This window comes from Geotrypetes seraphini, chromosome 10 (genome assembly GCF_902459505.1).
Source record: "Geotrypetes seraphini chromosome 10, aGeoSer1.1, whole genome shotgun sequence".
Lineage (NCBI taxonomy): Eukaryota > Metazoa > Chordata > Amphibia > Gymnophiona > Dermophiidae > Geotrypetes > Geotrypetes seraphini.
In genome coordinates this window covers 39438857-39457898 of record NC_047093.1, presented here as the reverse complement: position 1 = coordinate 39457898, position 19042 = coordinate 39438857, and the positions used below count along the sequence as shown (strand labels likewise).

The 19042-nt window shown below is 43.1% G+C and overlaps 1 protein-coding gene across 4 annotated transcripts in view; it reads right to left on the bottom strand.

The window, feature by feature from the left end:
- USP43 (ubiquitin specific peptidase 43) overlaps positions 1 to 19042 on the bottom strand; it is a 481211-nt gene that overhangs the window by 104757 nt on the left and 357412 nt on the right. The gene's annotated exons all lie outside the window — the stretch shown is intronic.

Here is a 19042-nt window from a genome sequence, read left to right as displayed (position 1 = left end):
CATGAAATTCTTTACCTATGTATTTAAGTTGTTAGAACTACTGAATGGAGTTTTGCCTTCCTCTGGTTTTAGAGTATATTGATATTAGTTAAGTATATTTATTAAACTGTTTATTATATTTATATTTTCTATAGAGTGTAGTCCCATCTTGACCCTAGTGTAGTCCCATCATGACCCTATTGTCCCAGAATAAGGAAAGAGAGAAGCTAGGAGAAGAAGGTACCAGAGGGAAATTACCCAGCTGAGGAAAAGGAGAGATTGCAAGGCCTCAGCAACTGCAGCCCTAAAAGCCTGTGGAAGGAATGACTGCAGAGAAACAGAACGAAGACAAGGTACTTAACTTGAAAGTGGGGAGAGGTTCCCTTGTGTTTTTTGGCTGCTTGATTTTGAAGTATTTTCTTTGGAACTAAGATCAACAGCAGAGGATGGAGGACAGGACCATAAGGTCAAGGTACAATGTTGTCCTGTCCAAGGAGTTTCTACTTCCTGCTTCTCAATAAAAGGGCTCAGTATCAAGAGCTATTTGGAAAATGTTTTGAAGGAGAATTACCCCCTAGAACTGGTTAGAAGCATAATGCTGGATTATGGAGAGAGCCTGACTTGCATGTTGCCTGAACTACCTAAATAGTGCTTTGTGCTTTTTTTGTTCTTGAAGAAGAACAGCCAGAAGGCTTTGCAAGTACCAGAACATCTGTTTTACCCAAGGAAAGAGGGTGTTGGGCAAAAGGAAGTCCTGAACAGGAGATTTTGGAATTCACGCTGTATAAGTGTACCTAGATTTATGGGCTTATGCACCTGGAGAACACCTGGACTTTTCTGGTCAATGCCTGACTTGAGTCCTTGATCCCTTCAACTCTGAAAGGCTGGTAATCGATACCTAGCACCTACCCCTCACATCCCTGAGGGGTCAGCCAAGGGCCTCAACATAATATGTACTTTAGCTGTGAGGAAGCATATCAAGTATGTAACATTTCAGTACATTTGACAGTATAGAAAATGCATAAAAGCCGGGTCAAGTATCAAAAGTATCTTTGCAGAAAGACATGCATTTACCCAAAGAAATAAGCCCTTTGAAAATTCCTTCCTTCCATATGAGGAAAAGTGCATGAGCTGTCCGCAAGATTAGGGTGAACCTGAAAAGGTACACGTGTAGATCTCATTTTGATAATATTTGTTTAAGGAATCTCCATAGAACAAACCTTTGTTCTGCCTCTACAGTTGTACATGCATGCTTACACTTATTATACCTTATTTGTATTTGCATTATAGATTTCAAGGTAGCATTTACTTCCTGCTAGGAAGTGCAAAGAGGGATGCTACATTGGTGAAACAGGCCAGATGCTAAAGACCAGAAACAACTTACATAGATATCATATTAAAATTTGCAATACCAACCAGGATGTCATTTCTATTGGACAACACTTAGGAAAAATTGACCTCTGCACCAATGATTTTGTGGTAAGAATACTAAAAGGGAACTTTAAGACAATCTAAGAAAGTAAGATCTTTGAAGTTAAAATGATGAAATATGTTGACACCTACCAGACAGGACTTAACCAAGATTTGGGCTTTCTTTCCCACTACAAAGACATTTAAAACTGCTTTTACACCTCTCTGTCTCCTGCTCATTCAGCCACTCCTCTCTCTTTCTGTGAAACTATCCCTGAATTGCTTTTATGCTTTCCTTATATATTAATATTTGTCCAAAAATACTACAACAATGCCCTAGAAGAGAAAATCAGATACTCGAAAGACTTTACCTTGACCTACAGCTGTGTTTTTCCTGCTTGGTTCCTCAGGTAGGGGTCTCAGCCCTGAAACCCTGTTGGGTTGAGCCGCATTGAAACAGGATTGCATCTTAACTTTGGCCTTAAACATAAAAGGACTTGGGCAACCTCCACTACTATGTGACAACAGGACTGTGTATTTAGCTAAGTACTCGGAGGGATGAATATTTGTGATTTATACTTCCTGTCTTTGGGTCAGCGGGCTCAGGCATTCGGGGCATTCCTTGACAGTTGATTTCCTGCTTTTTACTGGCATTCCACTTATTTATTGGGCACTTGTTTGTCACTGCATTTGCACTTATTAAGCGCACAGGAGCACCTAAATGATGGTGTGTGGCTGGTTGGAGTAGTATTGCCTGCTCTGTTGTTTGCCGGCTCTGCTTCTTTAAGCATCAGAGTGACTCTGTTGAGCTTCTCTTAAGAGCTTTCAAACCCACGCTTAAGAGCTTTCAAACCTTCACTCAAAAATGTATAACTCTAACTCAAGCTTATTTGCTGTTTTTAAGTGTGGAGGCCAGGGAATCATATTGCCTGTAATGCCCTTGGACATACCCTGCTCAATTCATTGTGTCTTACTGATATTTGTCAACATTTGCGGATTTCTGATCTGAAGAAGGGTTACCTTCAAAAGCTTATTATAAAATGTATTGAGTTAGTCCAATAAAAATGTATTATCTTATTTCCTTTGTTGTTTTTTAGTTCTATATATTACCTGCTAGAACTTGTAATATCTGTTTTCATAGGTTATACTTTACATAGAATCCATTTCCTCCAATCACTGAGAATCCTCCCAAGCACATATTCTGATCCTATTAGTCATTTCCTCAGTCCACTACTCTTATGGGTATTTTATGCTCCCCTCACTGCAAATCAGAATTCTCCATGCTGGGCTCACGATCAAGTTATCCACAGCTCTCTGACCCTTTCTTCTCTGGTGAAAGCATCTTCTTTTTCATCAAAGGGACCAACATCCTTTCACAAGACCTAATATCCTTCTTGTTTTGAACACTGCATTTATCTACTCACACAGACATCCCTTTTTCCAATAAAGTTTAACTCCCACCTCTGTAATAATTCAGATTCCATCTCCATAGTCACTCAACTTCCACTCCCTCAGTCTGGCTGTCTGACAGCTCATAGATCAGTATCCACATTCAGGGACTCGTCCCGCTTGGGCAGAATTCTTGTTTTCAACTACAATATCTGCATGCAGCAAGTTATCTATTTCATTTATTTGCAACAAGCAGTTGGAAATTAAGAACGCAAGTCTTCCTTGGTTAAGCTGTCTGTTTAACCAATGCATACGAGGGGGCGCTAAAAAGTTCTCAGCCCAACCAAGAAGAGAATGGCATAGATATGGTTCAATCAGTGATCTGAAACAATATCAAAACACAGAATTTTGTTTCTGCAAATTGGCACTTAAAATAAGATAAAACTCTTTTCAGCTACAGTGGCAAAATAAAGCTCAGAATTTGGGAAGCTGGTTGGTTGGGCTGAGAACTTTTCCGCACCCCCCTTGGAAACAGGTGTATGCATTGTGAGATCAGCATGAAGCTGGTTCAGAATTTTCAAACAGAAGCTCCACAGAGAGTTTCCTCTTTGAGAGTTGGCTTGCAGGTCCACAAATAGATAACCTTCCAGCACCAGGGGGAATAAGAAGTTATCCTGCCACTGTATCGAGCAATGGTGCGCCCGCATCTGGAGTACTGCGTCCAATACTGGTCGCCGTACCTTAAGAAGGATATGGCAGCACTCGAGAGGGTCCAGAGAAGAGCGACAAGGATGATAAAGGGCATGGAAAACCTTTCATATGCTGAAAGGCTAGAGAAGCTGGGGCTCTTTACCCTGGAAAAGCGGAGACATGATAGAGACTTATAAGATCATGAAAGGCATAGAGAAGGTGGAGAGGGACAGATTCTTCAGACTAGTGGGGACATCAAAAACAAGAGGGCATTCAGAAAAACTGATTCAAGATGAATGCTAGGAAGTTCTTCTTCACTCAGAGGGTGGTGGACACCTGGAATGTGCTTCCAAGAGAGGTGATAGGACAGAGTACAATATTGGGTTTCATAGAGGGATTGGATGGCTTCCTGAAGGAGAAAGGGATTGCAGGGTATAGATAGAGAGTTACCATACAGGTTACTTCAGGATTAGGGTATAAACAATTCAGGTGGTGGAGAACTTACAGGTCATGGACCTGGGGGGCCGCCGCGGGAGCGGACTGCTGGGCACGACGGGGCCCCTGGTTTGACCCGGCAGAGGCAATGCTTATGTTCTTATGCTCTTAAATAATTCCTTCTTGTAAAGTAAGTTTTAAATGTGGAAAATGACTCATAAAATTGTACAGGCATGTAGATACAATCCCCCAGAATAAATATATGAAAGCTGAAAATTGTGTACGCAAATTTGGATGCATGCCCGATTTGCAAGCACAATTTAATTGAGTAATAAGCCAATTAGTGCTAATGGTTGAGGGCTACCAATTATTGGCATTAATTTGGAACAATTTGGATTTATGTGCTTATCTTGCTAAGTGCTACTCTATAAAGATGCACATGTAAATCTTTTAGTGCATTACTGAAAATGGGTGTGGCCATGGGAGGCGCATGGGAAGGTCAGGGGCCAACTTCGGGTACCATTTACTGAATCTAGTGCCCACAGTTGGCCCCTGACGAAAGATACTTGCACTTTCACTAAAGATACACGCACTATCATAGAATTTGGGGGAATCTGTGCCAATTTAGGCAGGGTGCAATTGGTATAAATCCTCATCCCAAAAGCTGGGCACAGATCCTGGAGTGCTCTTCCATAAATGACAGCCAACTCAGAGCACTGTTAATAGAATAGCGCCCAGCACTCATTTTTTTCAACACAATCACAATCGGGGCAATATAAGGAATTTAGGGAAGTTTGGGACCCGTTGGCAAAATTTTGTAATAAATGAATAGATACTTTTGAACATATATACCCCTTATCCTGTTAGTTATAACTGCATATCCATGGAGGGGGGTGGGGAAGGGTGATTATGATATCATTTTGGGATTGTGATGTGGGAATATGCAAGTAATATTTGGTTTTCATGAGTGTGTTATAATAGGGGGAAGGAGGGGGGAGAAAATAATTTTGGGTGGGAAAATTCTGTAAAATATCAGTGCTGTTTTCATAACTGTTTTTGTATGAATTCCTATACACACTGTTTTAGTTTCTTTAAAAATGAATAAAGATATTAAAAAAAAAAAAAAACAACCACCCAGATTTGGGTACCATTTACAGAATCTGGCACAGTATGAGCCAGTATACAAGTACTTTCTAACATGTCCATGTCCATGCACAGACTACACACGCAGGTGTAAATCTATGCAAGAGAATTTTATTTGCTGATGGGGTCACTGTCGGAAATTGCTCCTGTGCTGCTTTTATAAAATAGGCTTTTCAAAGAGAAATTTTTGCCTCAGTGTAGCAGAACAAATGAGAGAGAAGGCAAGAGAGATGTCTTTAAAACCAAATGGTATCAATTTATTCTTTAACAAGGTAACGTCCCAACAAAGAACCAAGTTTCAGCATAAAATAACACCTTCATCAGGGGACACCGAGTATTGCAGATTCTCATAATAAATTAGTGAAATGCAACTGGAGATGTCAGCTGAGGGCCATGTTAAAACCAGCATCCAGACAAAGAAGCATTAAAAATGAGGTTTAACCCGTATGACTAGCAGAGAAAACAGCTCTTATAAAACTGTGCAACCACATGCATACATGAAATGTATACCCATGGAAAGTGTGAACCAATCTGTGTGTAGGTGACCCAGGGGTGCAAGGACCTTCTGCAGCTGGTGCGTGCTAACAATGTTATTGCAAGTCGCTTCCTGAAGGGTCCATTTTATTCCTGTGTCCCTGTTCTTGTTGTTAGCTGTATGAAACATTAAACAAACCGCAGAGTAAACCTCATCCCTTATTCTCTTCCCCTTCTCTGCTAATCTGGGGTGAACAAACCCATACGTTCCCAGATATGTAGATGAATTGATTATCCCATTCATTTTACGTACAGATAACGATACTTGAACAAGAAGTAGCCAAATACTCCCTCTGTGCTGTTGTTCCATCAAAATGAAGATAATATGATCCACATTAGACAGCATACATTATTGATATGGTTATACAGAGCTTTTTGTTGTCCATTAGACCTAGATTCTTGAAAAGCCCTTGGGGAGGATTGTGGAAGGTTTCTAAGAAGGAAAATGAGTTAACTGAACAGTAAGGCACAGGCATGTGCAGGGGCTGGAGCATAAAGGGATTGAAAGTTCAATGATGTCTCACCAGGAGAATGAAAATCTGGACTGCAATTTCCCAAGTTTTGTGAGCACAATCAAGAATGATTAAATCAGATAAAATATTGGCCTAAATATTTCCTTGCTTCTATCCAGTCATGTGGGTGGTAATTTAACAAAGCACTTTTCATACATAAAACCTCTCTTACACCTAGTGGTGTAGTAAGGGGGAGGGGGGGTAGGGAGGCACCTTTCCTCCTCTCTGTCCACCCATATGCCTCTTCAAATGACCACCGGGAATGAGCAACATTTCTTACCAGCTGTTTGTACCAGTCTCAGTTCTCCCTCTGACATCACTTTCTGTTTTCAGAATGATGTCATTCAAGAAGTTACCTTTAAGATCCATTTTAACAAAATGACATTAAGTGAAGATAAACATAAGAATTGCCATACTGGGTCAGACAAATGGTCCATCTAGCCCAGTATCTTGTTTCCACAGTGGCCAATCCAGGTCACATGTACCTGGCAAAAACCCAGAGTAGCAACATTCCATTCTACCAATCCCAGGGCAAGCAATGGCTTCCCTCATGTCTGTCTCAATAGCTTTCCTCCAGAAACTTGTTCAAACCTTTTTTTAAAACCAGCTACATTAACCACTCTTACCACATACTCTAGTAACGGTGTTCCAGAGCCTAACTATTCTCAGAGTAAAAAAAAATATTTTCTTCTGTTGGTTATAAAAGTATTTCCCTGTAACTTCATCGAGTGTCTCCTAGTCTTTATAATTTTTGATGGGGTAAAAAAATCTATCCACTTGTACCCATTCTACACCCCTCAGGATTTCGCAGATTTTAATCGTATCTCCCCTCAGCCGTCTCTTTTCCAAGCGGAAAGGCCCTAACCTCTTTAGCCTTTCTTCATATGAGAGGAGTTTCATACCCTTTATCATCTTAGTCATAGAAACATAGAAACATAGAGTATGACGGCAGAAAAGGGCCGACGGCCCAACAAGTCTGCCCACTCAAGAACCCTCCCTCCCAACTAGTCTGCCTACTCAAGAATCCTTCCTCCCTGGAGCATCTATCGTTTGAGCATAACTCTGTAGTACTCCCACCTGTTTGTCCCATTGACTCTTGAAGTCTAGCACGCTACTGGCCTCGACCACCTGGCAGGGAAGATCATTCCATCGATCAATCACCCGTTCGGTGAAGAAGTATTTCCTGGTGTCGCCATGAAATCTTCCTCCCTTAAGTTTTAGTGGATGCCCTCTTGTCGCCGTGGGACCTTTTAGAAAAAAGATTTCCTCCTCCACTTTGATGTGACCCGTGATGTATTTAAATGTTTCTATCATGTCCCCGCTTTCTCTGTGCTCCTCGAGAGACTATAAGCGCAGTTTGATCAGGCGTTCTTCATATGGGATGTCTTTAAGTCCTGAGACCATCCTAGTGGCCATTCTTTGGATCGACTCCATCCTCTTCACATCCTTCTCTTCTTTGAACCTTTTCTAATTCCGCTACATCTTTTTTGAGATATGGCGACCAGAATTTAATATAATATTCAAGGTAAGGTCAAACCAAGGAGCAATACAGGGGCATTATTACATTGTTCACCATCCTTTTTCTAATAAGTCCTAGCATCTTGTTTGCTTTTTTGGCTGCTGTTGCTGCACATTGGGTGAAAGGTTTAGTGTATTGTTTACAATGACACCCAGATATTTTTATTTATTTTATTTAATTCGTTTCCTATCCTGTGTTCCCCAAAGAGCTCAGAATGGGCTACACAGGTTAAACATACATAGTATACAGTTAACAGGTTATGATTTACACTGGATGTACCATAATTTCAGTACAATTTTACAATACAAGTTTTTATCCTAATTTGACACATACTAGGGGTCTAATACTAATATACATAATATACAGTAGTACTACCCGATTCAGGAAAAACAAATTCGATTTGATTCGATTCAGCCTATTGAATCGATTTTTCAATTCGATTTGATTTTCCTGACGTCAGAGAAGGAGCAGGACCATAGCAGAGAGAACGTGCTGCCGAGGACAACAGGCAGCTGCAGGGATTGCTATAGCACCAGCGATCCTGCAGGCTGCCATATTAGCTGCTTAAGGTAAGAGCGGGGAAGCTGGGGGAACATGCAGGCCTTTCTGACTGACCCACTCCCCTCAAGCAGGAGCGGCAACGGATGGCCAGTAAGAGGCAGCGCTGCCGCTCCTGCTTTAGAAAGGCACAGGGGAAGGGTCGGTCATCGAATTGGGAGGCCGATTTTTAAAAAAATGCCCATTTAACCCTACCTTCTGTTTTTTATCTGAAAACCAATTCCTAATCCACAACTGAACTCTGCCAGCTATCCCATGACTCTTTAATTTTCTCAGGAGCCTCTCATGAGGAACTTTATCAAGAGCTTTCTGAAAATCTAGATACACTATATCAACCAGCTCACCTTTATCCACATGTGTATTCACACCTTCAAAGAAGTCATGCAAATTGGTGAGGCAAGAAAAAGTTGTGACTAATTTGTTGCGATAAAGTAAGGCATATGTCACAAAGCATTAACTAAGGGAGTTTCCTAATAAAGGTTGGACTGATGTGTTTTAAAAGGTCACAATAAATATTTAAACAATTGAAAAATATTCTGAAACTATGTAAGGGGGTCCCGTTTTTTTTCTGGACACTGTACATGTATATCTCTGATAGTGTGTGGTTTGCGGATGCGCATCTGGAGGGGATGGGGGGCGCACATTTACAAGTGTAATTTACAGAATAGTAGAATTTATTTGTGTATTTCTGGAACATAGGGAAAGTGCATACATTTATATTATTATACTAGTTCTATGGCCAGCCTGAGTGCACTGGCAGGGCCTGGCCGCGAGCAGCCTGTTTTGAGCGCTGCCTCCTGCTGATCAACTGCTGCTTCGGGTAAGGAAGGGAGGAAGTGAGAGTGTGTGTGGCTCAGGACCGGCGCCTGCTTCTGCTGCTTCAGGGCTTGGGGGGGGGAAGGGGCTTTGTGGCTCAGGATCGCTGCCACTGGTGCTTTGGGGGACATTTTTTTATTCACCGGCAATTTTTTTGCCATTTGGGTGAGAATATCGGTTAACCGAGTACCAGTTAACTGAGATTCTACTGTATATAGAATCCAGGGGTTAGAGTTCAACATGGCAGTTTGGTCCTGATTCTATAAATGATGCCTAAAGTTAGGTGCCTAGTTGATCTGGGAGCCTAACTTAATTGTTAAAAAGGTTTAATTGGTGCCAATAATTGGCAATTAACAACTTGTAATTGGCATTAATTGCACTTAATTGGATGGTGGGCGCCTAACCTGACAGGCACCTATCTCTTTGAAGAAGGCGCCTAGTCCAAGGCATCCACCAGAATATAGGCATAGTTATATAGGTGCCTGTTTTGGACTTAGGCGCTGGTAGGCGCCTAACTTAAGTGCACTGATTTAGGCCATGAAAACCCTGGCATAAATAAGGTGCGCCTAAGTTTAGGATGCTTACCGACACCTAAGTCTACTTTAGGCATCACTAAGGGCTCCTTTTATCAAGCTGCAGTAGGTGGTTAATGCGCGGAATACCGCGCGTTCAACTGCCTGCCGCGCTAATCGCTAACGCCTCCATTGACGAGGCTTTAGTTTTTTGGTGTGCCGCAGGGGTTAGCACGTGATGAAATGTCCGACACGCTAACCCCCGTAGCGCACCTTGATAAAAGGAGCCCTAAGTGTGAGTCTATAAAATGCACCTAGCATTTTTAGAATTGCGCTGAGCACTGCTCAGTGCCTAACTTTTAAGTGTCATTTAGAGAATTTCCTTATTTATGAATTTCAGACTCATATATAGAAGAAACAGTCATGAATAAAATACAGAATATTTATTAATGCACTGAACGGAAGGACTAAGGCAGGTTGATCAGCCATGCCTATGTATCATGATGACGCAACCGTATGATCGGATTATAGTCACCCCCGTGATTTCAGATAAATATAAGAGCAGCGCAACCCCTTTCATTAATTTGTGCTAACACATCATGAGAGCAAAAAAAATCCCTCTAACGTTACTGATTCTAAGGGGCACTATTTCTCTTCAAATTATTAGCCATTCCAAATTGCATATCTTTGATTTAATGTTTGTGTAAATGTGCTTAAAATGCCATCTGTCATCTAGCTGAATCATTATCGGTACAATTAATTGGTTACTAGCAGAAGCCCTGCCAATTACTTGTGATTCAGTAAATTGTGCTCTGTTTAAAAATTACATAGCAATTATAAGGGGGGGGGGCTCATTTTATGACGCAGTCCTGGACTGGGTCACTAATTAAGACGCCAACGTACTTTACATTCAATATATGGGGGATAGATATTAGTAAATGGCTAGAGGGCTGACAAGGGAGGGGTTAAACTTGTTGGATGCAGAGCTTAGCTCAGTGCTTGCTGAGAGGGCTCACTTCCTTCATCGGTGCCGATTAATAGGCTTGACAGATGACGGAAACACAGCTCTTGAAAAGCTCGTGGGAAGTATGTAAAACAGCATAAAAAGCAATTCTAGAAATGGCCACATGGCAGGTCCACGTATCTTGAAGACGCCAGAGGGTGTCTATATTGCCAGTTATGGGCACTAATGCACTAAGGGCCAGATTCTGCAAATGGTGATCAAAAATGGGTGCTGGAATGGCAGCTGGCCTAGGAAGCCGCACCCTGCTGGGACTGGGCAGTGAAAATGTGCATGCACAAAATGGTGCACTATCCTGAGAAGTGCGTGCAATTAAATTGGCTAACAAGCCAATTAGCATCAATAATTGGGTATTAATAACCAATTATTGGCATTAATTGGCAACGATTTAGATGTGCCTGCACATCTTACAACGTGCTATTCCATAAAGATCCACGTTCAAATCCTATAGCATGCAACTCAGCAGGGGGCGTGGCCAAGGAAGTCTCGCGGGTGGCGGGTCAGGAATGTTCACTAACGATGTATGCAGCATTACTGAATACCAGGGATCGGTGCCTAACTTAGGCACCTGGCTCTTTGCCAGGTTATAGCAGGTGTAAATTTTTGTGCATTAGAGTTCGCAATTCAGAGCGCTGTTTATAGAATTAAAGCTCCATACGAATTTGTTTTGGCGCAGTTTTTTTTTTTCAGAACCATTTACTGAATCTAGTCCTAAGTATCATGTTTCACCACCACAATGTCCCACCCATGTGAACACCCCCTTGCAATTTATATGCCATGCCACTCACATGCGCCCATCCAGAATAGTTCTTAGGCACCCTGCTAGCTCTTTGGGCCAGATTCTATAAACCTGGTAGACGCCTAGAAAAGCAGCATCTACCCGCATGTCAATCAAAGTTAGGCACCATTTGTAGAATTGTGCCTAGTGACACCTAAATTGACTTCCAGCGCCTAACTCAATCCACACCCAAACTCCACCCTCAAATCTGCCTTTAACTATGAAATTTAACGTGGACAAATGCAAAGTGAAGCACATTGGGAAGAAAAACCCAAATCACAGTTACCAGATGCTAGGGTTCCCCTTAGGGGTTAGCGCCCAAGATCAAGATCTGGGTGTCATTGTAGACAATACGATGAAACCTTCACCCAATGTGCGGCGGTGGTCAAAAAAACAAACAAGATGCTAGGAATTATTAAAAATAAGGGACAGTTAACAAGACTAAGAATGTTATAATGCCTCTGTTTCACTCCGTGGTACAACCTCAGCTGGAGTACTGCATTCAGTTTTGATCTCCTTATCTTAAGAAAGATACAGCGGCGCTAGAAAAGGTTCAAAGAAGAGCGACCAAGATGATAAAGGGGATGGAACTCCTCGTGTATGAGGGTAGGGCTCTTCAGCTTGGAAAAGAGACAGCTAATGGGAGATTTGATTGAAAGTCTACAAAATCCTGAGTGGAGTAGAACGGGTACAAGTGGATCGATTTTTCACTCCGTCAAAAATTACAAAAACTAGGGGACACTCGATGAAGTTACAGAGAAATACTTTTAAAACCAATAGGAGCTCTAGAACACATTGCCAGAGGTTGTGGTGAGAGCGGATAGCGTAGTTGGTTTTAAGAAAGGTTTGGACAATTTCCTGGAGGAAAAGTCCATAGTTATAGAGACAGACATGAGGGAAGCAAATGCTTGCCCTGGATTGGTAGCATGGAATGTTGCTACTCTTTGGGTTTTTGCCAGGTACCTGGATTGGCCACTGTGAGGACGGGCTACTGGGGTAGATGGACCATTAATCTGACCCAGTATGGCAATTCTTATGTTCTTACTTGCCAGTAGGTGCCAGTAAGTACCTCGGTGTAGACGCCTACATTGAGGTGGTAGGCACCTACTGTGTTGGAGGCAGGGCTGTGGAGTCGGTAGATAAATGTTCCGACTCCGACTCCTCAGTTTTTTGTACTTCTGACTCCGACTCCAGGTACCCAAAATTTTCTCTGACTCCGACTCCTCGACTCTGACTCCGACTCCACAGCACTGGTTAATTTTCAGATCGTTAAAATGGAATGTCAAGTTGAGAGAAATGAGCCTTTTCGACACCACCTTCTTTTTGCTTTTAATCAAGGTTCTAAGGCTGTAGAAACTGCTCGCAACATTTGTGCTGTGTATATAGTGGGTGTTATAGCTGAAAGAATCGCTCGTGATTGGTATGCCAAGTTCAAAAATGGAGTCGGTAGATAAATGTTCCGACTCCGACTCCTCAGTTTTTTGTACTTCTGACTCCGACTCCGATTCCAGGTACCCGAAATTTCCTCCGACTCCGACTCCTTGACTCCGACTCCACAGCCCTGGTTGGAGGGGGGCTCAGGAAGTCCGGGGATCCTTGGCCGACAAGAGGGGCATGCATAAAACATGTTAGAAGTTGGCACTAGATTTTGTGCACGCTTAAGCAATGTCAAGGCATCGGTCAGAGTGCTCGTTTTAATATTAACAACCTCGTTTTAATACTAATGAGCTCGCTTGCATAGCAGAGTTGGAGGCTGCAACGAACGCACGGAGAAGCCCACCATGAGCCATTGTGTGCATTAGTCGGTAATCTACTTCAGCACTTCCTCTTCCTTAGGGATCCTACTTGCTTGTACCATGCTTTCTTGAGTTCAGATACAGTCTTGTCTCTACCACCTCCTCTGGGAGACTACCCTTTCTGTAAATAAATATTTCCTTACCTAACTCTCAAGTCCATCTCTTTTCACCTTCATCCTATTCCCCCTCATTCCACAGCTTCCTGTAAGCTGAAAGAGATGTGCCTCTTGTGAATTTATTCTACTAAGGTATTTAAATATCTATCATACATATAGCCTCTTTCCCACTTTTCTTCCAAAGTAGAAATATGGAGATTTTTAAAAATACTTTAATTTTCAAACTAGTATAGCAACAATTGTGTGAGTTTAGTGCAGAGAAAACGGAACTTTTTCTGATTTTTTTCGGGAAAAGTTCCGTTTTCTCTATAATGTGGGGGGTTTCACCTACCCCCCCCCCGCAACGGCAGCACGAACACTAACCAATAAAGTGGGGGGGGGTTGCCACCCCAAACCCCCCAGTTGGAGCTCTTTAAAAATTATTTTTTCCTCCATGCGCTTCTGTCTTGCGCCGAATTGTTGGCGCGCTGGTGTCTGGCGCGTGATTATCCCATCACCGATTTTGTAGAACATTTCAAAGAGAAAGTATAGATCTACTATCAATTTGCAACATAGGACAGGTACAAAGTGCTGTTGCACCTCATTTTCTGCATGTATTTTGGGGAGTATAAAAAGTAGCATAAGCATATTACTTTCCTATCCTAATCATGCCCCTAGGACATCTTTTCTATGACTAAAAATAGGCCTGGTGTTCCGCAACAGGTCTAATTTAAGCTGCATTTAAGGAGGGCAATATCCAGAAGGCCTGTTTATGAGAGTTAATTGCTATATAAATGGCCATTGAAAATTGTCCCTGCCATCGTTAGCGCTAACACAACTCCAGGAAGGAGAGAAATTCTGGTTTTAGATCTTGAATATACTACCGTGTTTCCCCAAAAATAAGACACTGTCATATTAATTTTGGACCCAAAAAACCCACTAGGTTTTATTTTCAGGGAAACAATGCCCAATCACAAACCCACAGCATCTTTCTATCCCTCCCTGCCGACCCTTCCAGCTCTCCCTCCCCTTCCATCTCTCCCTCCCCACGCCAACCGCGAGACCCGCATACCATTACCTTCTTCCAAATGGCAGCATCGTAGCACCTACCTAAACGCGCTGCTTCGGGTCTTCTACCGCCAGGGCGTTGCTGTGCAGCGTTGCTAATGACATCATCAGTGATGCGGCAGAAAAATACCCCGGCAGGAGAAGGCACGAAGCAACGCATTTAGATTGCTGCCGCAACATTAGCGTTTGGAAGAAGGTAATGGTATGTCAGTCTTGCGGTGGGCTTGGGGAGGGAGAGATGGGAGGTTCAGCGGGGGGAAGCTCTGCTGCCTGCAAATCCAGCACTTCAACTAGGGCTTAGTTTTGGAGTAAGACCTACCCCGAAAATCATGCTAGGGCTTATTTTCGGGGAAACACGGTAGCATCAGCTGAAGTAAAGAAACAGTTTCTGTGCCAGAACAATTAAAATTACAACTGTGGGAGAAACCCCCTCCTTTGCATAGCTGCACTGGTTCATAGACAACCCCGCGAAAGACAAAGGCGCGCGCCGACAACTGAGCGCAAGACGGAGGTGCGCGCCGAAGAAAATTACAGTTTTTAGGGGATCCGACGGGGTTTTTTGTTAGGGAGCCCCCCCAGTTTACTTAATAGAGATCGCGCCGGCGTTATGGGGGGTTTGGGGGGTTGTAACCATCCACATTTTACTGTAAACTTAACTTTTTCTCTAAAAACAGGGAAAAAGTGAAGTTTTCAGTAAAATGTGGGGGGTTACAACTCCCCAAACCCCCCACAACGCCCCTTACAATGCGGCGCGATCTCTATTAAGTAAAGTGGGGGGGATCCCCCCCACCCCCCCCCCGTTGGAGCCCTAAAAACAGTAATTTTCTGCGGCGCGTGCCCCTGCGCTGCGCTCAATTGTCTGGGCGCGCCTTCGTCCCGGCGCGCTTTTGACCTGACACCAGCTGAACTACCATTTTTGGCGGCTGTAGCATAAGAACTCCGACGCTCAAAGAATTCCTATTAGCATCAGAGTTCTTACCGCCGCAGCAGGCTCTAAAAATGCTAGCCTAAATTTTACGGTCCATTACCTCTAACTGGAAAACTCTGGATATGGTTACACCTTCATTGTGGTGGTCCAACATTAATATAGTTGTTAAATATGAACTGCTTTATGCTCGTAAAATGGGCTCTTTACGCCGATTCCATGGCATATGGGACCCTGTATTAAATTATTGCTCCAATGTGTGTAACATATCTGATATATAAGGTTTCTTTCTACCAATTGGATGTCAGGCACTGTCTCTTGAATACACTTATATACCTCACTCTCTTCCATACGAAATGCTGTATATATATGAATATTGATGCACACCTATGTAACGAATCTTACATTTATGGATCTGTCCTTTCATTTTCATATTCTTTTGTATCACAGATGATGAATGTCATGATCTTTATACTTCTTGACTGATATTTTCTTTATTTAGTTTTGTTTAATATTATATATAAAATCAATAAAACTTATTGAACTTAAAAAAAAGCACATTTTTCTCAGTGTGGACTTTTGCTTAATTTTCAAACCAAGAATGTAAACACACTTCTACTTTGAAAACAGCTCCAGAAAAATAATGCATTGATTTGTCTACTCCTACTATGTGTGTATGTTGAATGTTCAAAAGCATACACATACATTTAAATCCTGCCTAACCTTGTCCCCAGGAAGACCTCTGGCTCAGTGCAGGCACATGTACAAGGTTGCGGAAAATTTTTCTTTATACCAGTTTCCAGGGAGACAGCACCTTTTTACCCTTAAAAATGGCTTTTAAAATTAACTATCCCCTCCATGGACATCATCCATGAATTGGTTTTGCCTCTTTTATTGGACATGAACTGATACTGCTGTCAACTGAATCTAAACCTAATTATCAGTGCACTATGGGGTCCTTTTACTAAGGCACGCTAGTGCATCTTAGCACACGCTAAATGGTAGCACGTGCGAGCGTGTCCATTATATCATATGGACGTGTTGCCACGCGTTAGCATTTATCGTGTGTTAAGACACACTAGTGCCCCTTAGCAAAAGGACCCCTATATTACAAAGTTCAGAAATAACATTGATAATTGTTTAGCGAAGAGGTTTTGCATAACCTTTCAAAAGGTGGTCTCTATCCGGGTTTAAAAATAACTTTCCTTTGGTAAAGTCCAAAGAAATGAGTCATTTTGTTGCTGAGATCCTTCTGGAATTTTACTGAAGCTTGAAATGATTATATATTGCAGAAAAGAATACTGTGCTAATATTACCTGTCTAAGAACTGCAAGCCCTTTTAACATTTTTGAAAATGCTGGGTTCCTTTAAGAGCAAGATGGCAATTTGGACAGAGCTCTCCCTGGGATGGTTCTTATCAGCAATTTGCTCAGAGTGCATTCGTGTTGGCTTTTGATATATTAGATATATTTCTAAGCTGGGTCACTTCACTCTGTATGAACGATAATGTCAAAAAACATGTCTAGTGTGTGTCCGGGTTTTATTGTGCTGATTTGTGGGTCAGAACAGCCTTCTGCTGTTTTTGGTTTTCAAGTTCAAATTGAACTGTGCTCCAGCTATTCCAGCTATTGCATTCTGGGTTTTCTTTTCCTTCTTATAAACTTGAATACAGTGGTACCTTGGATTACGAGCATAATCCGTTCCAGGAGCATGCTCGTAATCCAAAATGCTTGTTTATCAAAGCGAGTTTCCCCATAGGAAATAATGGAAACTCGCTTTGATAGGTTCCCCCCTCCCCCCCCACCCCCCCCGAGGCCAGCAGCGCTGTTTTCCCCCCACGAGAATCGGCATTGCTCCCCCCAAAGACCCCCCCCGCAATCCGGCACCCCCCGTCGCCATCGGGCACCCCCGCCGCGATCTGAGGTCCCCCCAACCCACCTGAACCCTCTTCTTACTTTGATGTAGCCTCCGCACCGGCACCAGCATGTCCTGTGCTGTGCCGATGCCCGAAAATCTGCCTCCGGTGCTGGGCCTTGAGCATGTGCGCATGCTCAAGGCCTGAGAGTTCACGTTGGACGTTCGATGTGAACTCTCAGGCCTTGAGCATGCGCACATGCTCAAGGCCCAGCACCGTAGGCAGATCTTCGGGCACCGGCACAGCACAGGACATGCTGGTGCCGGTGCGGAGGCTACATCAAAGTAAGAAGAGGGTTCGGGTGGGTTGGGGGGACCTCAGGTCGCGGCGGGGGGGTGCCCGATGGCAGCAGGGGGGTGCCCGATGGCGATGGGGGGTGCCGGATTGCGGGAGGGAGGGTGCCGGTTTGCAGGGGGGGCGCTCGCAAATCGAGGCGCGCTCGGTTTACGAGTCACCAAGTTTGCAAATGTTTTGCTCGTCTTGCAAAACACTCGCAAACCGGTGCACTCGTAAACCGAGGTACCACTGTACTTATATTTTCGGGAGGTTTCTTACTTTTACATAGTAAGCATCAGCAGCTAAAGACCTGCACGGCCCATCCAGTTTGCCCAACAAGGTGGCCAGAGTTGAATCTGACACTCTTCCATTTCTTCAAAATTAATCACTGGTATACTTTATCTATGTATCTCCCTGCCAGTTTTGGGACACAGACCATAGAAATATGTCCAGCAGTGGTCCTACTTCCCAACTATTGGAGTTGCCTTTGAAGTCCACTCCAGCCTTGATCCTGTTTTGTTTTTTGAGGGTTTTTTTTTTTTGCTATTTATGGGCCCCAGATGTATGAATAAATTGGGCACCTTAATGCTCCATCCCTCTCAGGTTGATTATACAACCCCTGTGACTTGCCCGCATCTCTAGCTTTACTGCAGGTCCAATGTGAGCACTAGAATCTCACCCTCCATGGCCTGAGAAAGATGACATTTCTTCTAAGCCCTTGTAGTGCCCCTAAAGTAATTGCATAGCCCTAAAACCAGACAAAGCGGATAGTGTAGCCGGCTTTAAGAAAGGTTTGGACAAATTCCTGGAGGAAAAGTCCATAGTCTGTTATTATGGCACGGGGCAAGCCTCTGCTTGCCCTGGATTGGTAACATGGAATGTTGTTACTCTTTGAGTTTTGGCCAGGTACTAGTGACCTGGATTGGCCACCATGAGAAAGGGTTACTGGGCTTGATGGACCTTTGGTCTGACCTAGTATGGCTATTCCTATGTTCTTACATGCTGCAATGAGGATCCGCCACCTCCTTCATCTTCTGCCCCTGGCTCCTAGCAGCAGCACAGCTTTATGAATTGACAGCTTGGGGCCACATCTGTGCATGGACCAAGTCCCCTCCTCTCTATGCTCCAACTTCCTGAAGCTGGGCGAAAGGAAGGTCTGGATTGCATCTGCTATTGGCATCCTGACATTCTTGCAACATATAAATGAAGATCAGATCACTAGAAAAACAGCCATAGGGTACAAATCAATAGCAGACAAATCCCTCTTTAACTTAGGCTCATTAGTTTACTCCTTACTCGGGTTACCAGACATCCGAATTTCCACGGACATGTCCTTCTTTTGAGGACATGTCCGGGAGTCTGGATAGCTTTTCAAAACCCGGCACTTTCATTTATGGGACTTTTTATTTATGTGGTTTAATATGTATTTCATTTTGAGTTCATAGAAATAAAGATTGTCTCAAGGTTGACTTGGTCTAGCCCACTCCCAACTTGTTTTTCTTTTGTTTGATTTTACATAGGGTTTCTGCTCCCTTTCTTTTGTTCTACACTTTATTATTCAAATCATGTTGGTCCCAGGCTCTGGTTTCGGTTTGTCTTCTGTTAACTCACTCGCCAGGGTCTCCTGCCCATTTGGACTTTTTCTTCTTCCTTCTGTACAACGCTTTGTAG